The following is a 10,090-nucleotide window of genomic DNA, read 5'->3' on the forward strand; positions in this document are numbered from 1 at the left end:
ACGTGGAGACCCCTGCCAGCACTGAGATGCTTACAGTGCCACCAGATCCACAAGGCTTCCCACCCACTGGCCCGTGATCTTCCTGCGTTCGGCGTCATTGCATGTGTTTCGTGAGTCTGAAGAGGACTTTATAGATTGGTATCGGACATACGGGATAATATTGGACTTAAGGACTTGATTTGGATTGGACTGGGATGCTTTCTCAATATTCAATTGCTCTTGTATATAAAGCTCTTTCCTATACACATATCAGTGTCCATGAATTTGTTTCTCTAGTCTACCCAGACTAACACAGGGTCTAAAGCTCCCAACAAGTCCCTGGGTGGTGTGAAAGCTAGGGTGTTCAGCTGCTAACCAAAAGGTGGGAGGTTTGAATCGACACCCAGAGGTGCGTGCGAAGAAAGGCCCATTGATCTCTTTCCTAGAAATCAGCCACGGACCCCCTGGGGACCACAGTGAGTGTTCCTCGGGTTCCAGGCACCAAGGCGACGGTAACTGGTTTAAAGCTACCAACGTGCTCAAGGTCTGCCCTAGCAGAGGGAGGGGGAAGGCCTGAGCGCCAACCTCCGGAGAGGAGAGCCAGGCTCCGCACAGCCCCTCCTCTCTGGGATGACCGCCTCGGAGCTCAGCCCCCACCCTCCCTTCTCAGCTCCGTCACTTGTTTGGACCCTGACAGCCTCATTCCACACTTCCTGGCTCCATTAACCGGCTCTATTATTCTGACTCACTGCCTGTGTCAAGCCTCTCCTGGCTCTCCAAGTTAGGGGCTTCCTCCAGATCCCTCCCTCTCCTCCCACACAGCGACAGCAGCCACCGTGCCTCGAGAGCGAGTAAGACGCTGCCATGTAGCCTTCTCAACCGGAGGACCAGAGCGAGCTTGCGTTCCCAGGGGACACTTGCACACCGTCTGCAGATGTGTTTGCCGTCACAACAGAGAGAGCCCTTCTGGCTGCTAGTGAACAGAGGCCGGGACTCTGCCAAACAGACTCGAGAAACAGGACACCCTTGACCACAGGAGCCGCTCCATCTAAAATGTCAGCAGCATTCTCTAAAATGAATAAAGCTGTCCAGGGCATCGTCGGCCTCTGAGATTTGAGAAAGCCAGGGCCTTCCCTGATGCCTCACCACGAGAGACAGCGGGATGCACCAGACCGTAATTTAAGGTAAATCACAGACTCAAAGCCATCAAGTCTAAGCCAACTCACAGCAACCTGACAGGACAGGGTAGAAGTGCCCTGTGGGTTTCTCAGACTGTAACTATTTATATCTCTTTAAAAAAACAAAAGTTGATTCCCACAGTGGCCCCATGCATTGCACTGAGCCACCCCATGGGGCTGTTCTCAGCTGTGGTCCTCATAGAAGCAGGTGGCCAGGCCTTTCCTCCGCTGTACTGCCGGGCGGGTCTGAGCATCCATGTTCAGGGTATTGGCTAGGTGCTGCTGAGTTGGCTTCTGACTCGTGGTGACTCCGTGTGACTGAGGAGAACAGCTCTAGGGGGCTGTAGGGATGACCTGGGAGCAGATCATCTAGGTTCAAAGGGCCAGACTTTTGTTCGCGCTGGAGCGCTTCAGCAGTGTGCCACCTGCCCTCTGTTTTAGGTGCATAATCCAGCACAGTCTGCGCCACCAGGCCCTGGAAGACTCATCTCAAATGCACCCTGGGCCTCAATCTAAATGCACCTGAGAAGACCCGCTCCTGTCTCGCTGGCTGGGGGGGGGAGGGGGGGCAGCCTCCTGCTCAGTGAAGCTCTGAGAAGCTCGCACCGACCGGGCAAAGAGCTGCTCAGGCGGGCACACAACACAGTTCAAGGTCCACAAGGTGCAGCAAACCACCTGTGCTTGAGTTGCCCTGGATCCCCACCCTTGGGGCTCTGTGTACCCAGTGCGACCTGCTAACGGACTGGGGGGAACAACAGAAAAACAGCAATCTTGGCACACTGAATGCTTTGGCGCCTTGGCAATGATGCTATTTTGATTTGCAGGCTATTTTTAAAGGCTTTTAAGAGCTATTTATTTATTGCCACCACCCACCTGCCAGGCACTGAGGGAGCCTGCATGCTGCCATGATGCCAGAAGCGCGGCCACTGGACTTTTCCCAGGGTCACTCATGGTGGACAGGCTTCTGCAGAGCTTCTGGACTGAGAACAGGAAGAAAGGCCTGGCGATTTGCTCCCCACACTCACGCGCTCCCTCGGTTCTGACTCACAGGGTAGAACTGCTCCCCAGGGTTTCCAAGGCTGTACATGTCTATGGGAGCAGACAGCCACATCTTTCTCACACCAAGAGGCTGGTGGGTCTGAACCACCGACCTCAGGGTTAGTGGCCCAATGCCTAGCCCACTAAACCACCAGGGCTCCAAAATTTAGCCAATTAATTAAAAAATCTTATCGACCGTAACAGAACTGAGTTCGACCATCTACTTAGTGTTCGGAGAGGGGCCCTCTTGGTTGGAAGATACACAAAGCACACCGTGGCTGTGCCAATAACCCCAGACACACCAAGGATGGTGATGATGACACCAGACCAGGCCACACTGCACGAGATGACCAAAACCGGAGCCAGCTCGACAGCAACCAACAACATCCGCCTCTCAGTTCATGCTCATTCCGTACGGGACCCTGCAAACTTCTTCACAACCATTCTCCCTTAATCTTCACATAACTCCGTGAGATCGCCAACAGGGTTTATTACCTTGCAATACAGATGAGGAATAACTTGAGTTTCAAAGGGGGAAGTCAGGTCTCCCTGCACACTGGCCCCCTGAGCCACTCTGCCTTCACCCAGTGCCACCGAGAGCCCCCAGACTACTGGATGGAGGGATTCGAGAGGACTAGGAGAAGGGGAGGGAGAGAGCTGTGTGCTCCCTGTCCGCCAGACTCCCACTCTGCCCCCACATTGCATGTTCACCGATATCAGGTGACTATACGTTGACGCAAAGGATTCCAAGCATAAGATGATGCTTTCTACTTCCATGAATAGTTACAGACCCAGAAACCCAAAGGGACCATTCTACCCTGTTCTATAAGGTCACCATGAGTCGGTATTGACCCGATGGCAGCATATACCCAGAAGGACATTGTGTGTGATACAGTGGCTGCAAGAATAGGCTCAAACATAAACACAACTGTGAGGCTGGTGCGGCGCCGGGCGGCGGTTCATCCTTGTGGGTCGCTAGGGGTTGGAATCCACATTTGGACACCTGCGAGCACAAGCACAGGTGCTGTTCACACAAACCAGACTCCTTCCCTCAGCCACAGCCCATCCTGGCAGAACAGAAGCAAGCCGCAGCCTTCTCTCTGCCTGTGGTGGTTGACTCCGGGGCCTCTCTCTGGTGAGCCTTTCCACTAACACGTACACCGTCTTTCCAGGGAAGTCCCCCATCAAAACATCTTCAATCATCCGATCTGCGCCGGCGTCTTCTGAGATGAGGGGATGTGAATTAAGTGTTGGAGGCTTGGGGTGGTTGTACGAAAAGCCCTTTCCTGACCAACAAGATTCAAACCCAGGCCTCTGTCTCCAGGGCCACCAGCCCTTCCCCAGCCACTTGGCCTCTCAGCACAGAGAAGGGAGGCTTTTTTGTTTTTTTTTTTGGCTGCTGCTGCCGTGGCTGCTTGCTCCTTCCTTATTTAGAGCTTGTATGTAATGCGTGCAGCAGAATTCCCAATTCAAATCAAGATGACCCAAATGCGCCCCTGCCCAATTTAGAAAAGCACAGAGTTGAAAAGCTTGGTGGAAGCAGGAACAAGCCTGTAACTTGTTCCATTCAACCTGCTCAAGCCTGCGATCTGGACAACCCAAACCCTGGGGAGACGCCAGCCTGACTCTGTCTGGTGGTGGGCTTGGCCTAAATCATAGCAATCACAGCGATGCGTGTGCTTCTGTGAGACGCTAAGAGCTGGGCTCTTGGCGTCAGGCCGAGTGGAATCTACCTTCATCGTGATGGCGGGTGGGGGGCTTCTCTGCGTGATTCCTTTGAGCGTGGAGACTCCCGCCAACAGCTGCTCTGCAGGTTAAATGAGGAAACTGGAGGCACAGACCTAATACCAGTGCAGAGACACCCCAAATGGCTCATAATTTGGGCACAGAAACTTCAAAAGCCAACTCTTCACCACCCACGCTTTGTAATCAATCACTGAATATTTGGTGAGCGCCCACTACATGCCCGGGGTCCTCTGCTGGAAAGGCCACCAGCAAACAGGCAATTTACACAAATGACTGCTTAATGACCATCACAACGAGTCCTGAGAGAGACATGAGGTTCTCTACTCCTGAAAAGCGTTACCATCTTGGGAACCCACGGAGGCAGTTCTATCCAGTGGATACCAGCAAAAGTAGATGTGCCGTGAAGCTAATGGAGCCTAAGTTTCAGGGCACCTCAGTGGCATGGGCCCTGGGAGGCGTCTAAATAAGGTGTCCCACAAATGCTTTCTTCTTCTGAAAAGACTCTCCCCCAACTGTATAAGCTTCAGGTCCCACAAAACCTAGAAAGTATCAAAACAGACCAAGAAAGGAAGCGTGAAGGGTGCCCGAGGAGCTGGTTTCAAGTGGGACCAGAAAGACAAGACCTTTAAGCAGGGAGGACTCAGGACGCAGCTTCAGGAGTGGGACTGTCGTGGATAAAAGTGCAGAGAGTTTCTGAGGTTCCCAAAGACAAGAGCACTATAGCACGATACCATCCGAAACCCACACCAGACCATAGTGCAGGCGGGTGGGAAAGCAGATGTCAGGGATGTGCTGGTAGCAGGTATAACAAACACCCGTCTGTCAATCATGTGGTGCCTAAGTCAGGAAGGATCCCCACCACCACCTTCTGTAGGAAAATCTTGGACTTCGGAACCTGAAGCTGAAAACGACGTCACTTCCCCAGCCTCTGGGACGCAGGCCAATAACTCAGGTCCTACCAACCAGCCACACCCACCCAGATATGAGCCCAGACCCTCCCAACCCCCTCACTCAGGTACACTGAGGCTGGCTCCCTCATACAGACAATCCTACCATGCCAGGCAAATGAACACTGCCCACAAGGCTGGCCTTGTGTGTTGAGTTACTGATTTCCTGACCTATTTAAATCTGCCTAATTAATAGAGCAGAATAAAACTGAGATTTAATAATGGTTCTGGATGTTGTCTGTAAACCTAAAAATTAAAAACGTCTATTTAAAAAATTTAGTTCTGGTTATAAAGAAGAAATACTGTGTAACATGCCCTATCCACAAGTTATGCTATTAAATTTATTTCTGCTATTAAATGTTGTCCATTTCTTTCTTATGCCCTGACTTGTTTCTCCAGGGATCTGAGGTGGCTTGGTTGTAAATGACCGTGTTGCTCATCAGAAATGGCCGCGTTCCCAGGCCACTGGGCTTGTTAGCTGAAAGGCCCCGGCTGTCAGTTAACACAAACACTGTGTCCATGAACCTCTGGGCAGGAAGGGTGATAGGAGAACAGAATATGCCCAGACCTGACTTACCTGCTCCTAGAAGCCTCCGAACAGAGATTTTATCAAACAGAGGGAGATTCCGCTCTTGCCTAGCATGCCTCCTGATTAGATAACTCCTTACAACCCACTGCCACGGAGAGGATCTGACACATAGTGACCCCAAGGTCAGCGGTTCAAAACCACCCCCACTCCTCAGGAGAAAGATGAGGCTTTCTACTCCTGTAGAGAGTTACAGTCTGGGAAATCCACAGGGCAGCTCTGCCCTGTCCTATAGGGCCCTACGAGTCAACAGGGCCGAGTAGAACGGCCCCATAGTTTCCAGGGTTGTAAATCTGTTCAGAAGCTACTGTCATATCTTTCTTCCTGGGAGCAGATTCCTTTCAGTTAAGAGCCGAGCGCTTTACCACAGCACCACCAGGGCTCCTTGATTTGACCACAGAATACCCTAGGACAGCGATTCTCAACCTGTGTGTTGTGACCCCTTTGGGGGTTGAACGACCCTTTCACAAGTTGCCTAGGACCATTGGAAAGCACGTATTTCCGATGGTCCTGGGGAATGAGATACCGCTCCTCTATCCGTCTCCAGGCGGGTCTGCCAACATGCAGACACGCCCACATACCCGGCGTGCAGACTGTTACCCATGCTACACCATGGTTCAAGACAAAATTTCATTTATTTGTAATCAGAAATAAATATTTCACAATATGTAATTACATATTGTTTTGTGGTTCATCATGATGCTTTCATTATGTTCAATTTTTAACAATGAGAATACATCCTGCATATCAGATATTTACTTGGTGATTCATAACAGCAGGAAAATTACAGTTATAAAGTAACAACGAAAATAATTTTATGATTGGGGTCACACAACATGAAGAACTGTATTAAAGGGTCGAGGCATTAGGTAGGTTGAGAACCACTGCCCTAGGAGAAAGGAAAGCGGAACTAGCCAGGCCTCCCTCAGTGAATGAAATTCAAAATTTGAGAGGAGACTCGGTTAACATGTAATTATGAGCAAAACAACTATCCCCAAGAGGTCTCAGCCCTGAGACACCCCTGCCCCCCAGGCGCAGGTCTACCCTCTTCACCCAGGTCCCAAGTACACAAGTTAGGACACAAGTCTAGCTGATGGCTCCTTAAACATCCGTTCTGGAAGCTTGCTCCCGAGGGGGCCAGCCTGGGGAGGCAAGGCACGCGGGTGAGAAACTGGTGTGGAGACCTCTCACAAACCTGCCCCAGGATTGCTCGTTCAGACAGCTCACCGCGTCCCTGGGTGCTGCATACCTGCAAGCTGACCACCTCTGCTGTGGAGTCCCACAAGCAGGGGGGCTCAAGCCACCACCTGCAGTGCACCCCACGTGAGGCAGGGGCCCCCGGCCTGGAGGAGTTGGAAGGTAATCCTTGATAGTGCTCGAAAGGTCTAGGCCCCAGGCTCTAGGGGAGTGTGGGGGTCGCGGCATTAGGAAAGTGGAAGACCACTGGTCTAGAGGACTGCAGCTCAATATGAAGATACAATGGAGCACAAATTGATTTGTCTATAAAATAAAAACAGATTTATCTCAGCTGCCATAGACTGAGGACAGCTGTGTCACCTGGTTTTTGCAGATCTGAAGAGAATGGTTAAAAGTTGGTCTTTAAAGAGAGTGATTTTAAGACAGCATCAGAGTTGGCTTTGAGGAGTGGGGCTTCAGAAACCCTTGTTGGCTTCAGAATAAAAGCGATCTGTACGCTTTCCCCCATGTGGCCATGATTATAAGGGTGGCAAAATGGAAACGTGTCCCCACTAGGGGCCAGTGTGAAGCCAAGAAGGGGAGGAAGGTTCTGGAGCAGAGTCCAACTTGGAGATATGCTGCCTGGACCCGTAGGGAGCAGTGTCCACCGAGTGGAAACCAGAGAGGGTGTGAGAGAGACCCTGGTCAGAACAGAGGAGTCCAGACAAGGGTCAAATAGGAATGCTCTTGAGGAGCAGAAAGAACGGAATGAACAATCAGAGCGTTTGAAGGAGCAGAATCGAGGGCGAGGACTGGTCCGATTGGTTTTGGACTAATGACGAGTCTCAGCACAATTCACTTTTCCAATGCCAGTAGTCTAGGCAGCTTAAGGAAACAGGAATTTAAACAAAGATTCCCTAACCAGGGAGTTGGTGATTCAAACCCATAGAGGGGCGCCTTGGCAGTCGGGCTCGGCGATCTATCCCCAAGAAGTCACAGCCCTGAGACCCAAACGGCACAGTTCAACCTTCTTCACCCGGGTCCTCAGGCGCCCACATCAACTCAAGGGGAAACAACAACAGCACACTGAGGCTGGAGGAAAGGCCACTTTCCATCAGAACGTCACGGAGCCAGTGTTCTCCTCACTTAAAAACTGGAGGCTTTACAGGAACGCAGAAAGCCTCTGCTGAGGAGCTTCAAGGTGCTGGGCACTTGTGCCAGAAACCACCCACTGGACCTCCATCAGTGATTCCAACATCCCCAGGAGATTCCCAACATCTCCCTATGTTAGACCGGGTTCTCTAGAGAAACGAAACCAAAATGCTAAGAATTATATATATATTTATATAGATAGACAGCTGTCTAACATAAGGAATAAACAGTTAATTTATGTATAGCACAGTACAAATGGCTCAGTGCAACTCACTCCCATGAGATAGCTGTGAGATACTGGCAGTCCTTTAAGTTGAGGGCTACCGGGTAGTCCTCTGTAGAGCAATTCAGGCTATCCGGCCACAGACAGCAAACAGCAAGGCAGGTCACCAACAGTCAGCCAGATGACAGGGTCCAACAGTCCCCAGCTCAAGAGATGTAAATTCCAGTGATGTGGCGAAGCAGGTCTTGAAGGAACCTCAAATTACAGCGACACAGCCACAGGTTAGGTGTCCCACAGGTAGTGTAGCTTGCAAATGGAGGCACAGAACAAAGAGCAGGAGACAAGAAAGGCGAGACTCGCCAAGACATTTATCTCTCGGCCCTTCAATTAATCCCACATGTCATTGGCCATGTTGGCACAATAGACGTTAACTATCTCATCCCCTCTCCAGAGCGGGGCAAGGAGAAGGGCGTCTGGCCTCCTTCCTGACTGTCTGTGAAGCCGTGCCCATCCTAAGCACAGCGTGGAAGTGGCAGCTACTCTGAGACCTCGGAGACTGGGCCTCGGTCCTGGTCTTTGCTGCAACACCTGCCAGGCTCGTGGTGACCCCGGGGCCAACAGGACATATCAGACCATGGTGTTTTCATTGACTGATTTGAGGCAGTGGATCACCAGACCTCTCCTCCTAGCCATCTGAGTCTGGAAGCTCTGCTAAAACCTCTTGAACACCATAGCAGCACTCGAGCCTCCAACCCCGGTGGGGGGTAGCTGCTCTTGAGGTGAACTGATTAGAAATCAGTCTCTGCCAGGAGGATGAGATTCTACCTCTGAACCACCCTGGTCCCCTAAAGGGTATCTCCTGACAATCGAGCTGATTCTGACTCATAGTGGCCCTAAAGGACAGGCTAGAACTGCCCTTGTGCATTTCTGAGACCGCCACCCTTTATGGAAGTAGAAAACCACCTCGTTCTCCACCGAGTAGCTTGTGGATTCAAACTGTTGACCTTGTGGTGAGCAGCCCAACACATAACTCACTATGCCACCAGGCTACCTCATAAATGGTATAGTCTGCCAAGCGTCAGCACCGTATAAGGGTCCCGCCTCCCACCCGCACAGGCCTGCTGGGGCAGGAGAGATGCCTGGGCTGAGGCACCGCTGCAGCCATCCCCAGGGGGATGGTGAGGAATGACTTGCAGTGGACAATGTTTCAGGGTGCTAGGCTAGGTTGGCTTTTACTCTGCCTGGGGAATGATGGGAGCAAAGGATGGAAGTATGGAATTTCAGGAACAGGACGGGATCTGGAGCCTAAAGGGGCTGCCTGAGGGAAGTCAGGGCCCTGGCAGGCAGAGCCCAGGATGAAGGCACTGGAGACCTGTACACTGAAGGGGACACCAGCCCCTGGGCCTCCTGCTGTGATCTGCAGGAGTACCCTGTCCTTGCCTGTTCTGGCAGGGGCACTGCAGCAGCTTGTTTTGCTCACTGCCATTGCCTGGGTGTGAACATCCTCACACTATCTCCGGAAGCAGAGTGGGGTGTGGAGGGGCGGGGTCAGCCTCAGCTCTGACCCCAGCTGTCTGGATGCTCACGGGCCACCACACCTGCCTCTGGACTGGGTCTCTGCCATTCTTTCTTTTTCCCCCGCTGCCAGCAGGCTGATTCTGATTCGCAGCAGCCCTTGACTGCGTTCCAGAGACTGCCAATCTCTACAGGAGCCGACAGCCCCAATTCCTCCTGTGGTTGGTGCGTTTGAACTGCCAACCTTGCAGTCAGCAGTCCCATGCTTCTCTGAGTGTGCTACTGGGGCTCCTTCTCCACTGCTTAGCACTCCTCTCTTGTGGGCGAGCCAGCAGAGAACAAATGATGGGCGAGTCCCACAACTGTGGTCTGGCCGCAGTCAAGTTCTGGCGTCTGCTTGGGTGCTTCCACTGCATGGACACTGCAGAACACGCACCAGCCCGTCCTTGCTCCACGCTGCATCCTGGCATAGTGTGAGAATGTGCACAAACACCCCAACAATGGTGATAAGCAAAGCTGCGTTCCAGCCAATCAGAGCAGACCCGGGCAG

This window comes from Echinops telfairi, unplaced genomic scaffold (assembly GCF_000313985.2).
Source record: "Echinops telfairi isolate 266 unplaced genomic scaffold, ASM31398v2 ScPeMD7_7467;HRSCAF=8505_1, whole genome shotgun sequence".
NCBI classification, from domain to species: Eukaryota; Metazoa; Chordata; class Mammalia; order Afrosoricida; family Tenrecidae; genus Echinops; species Echinops telfairi.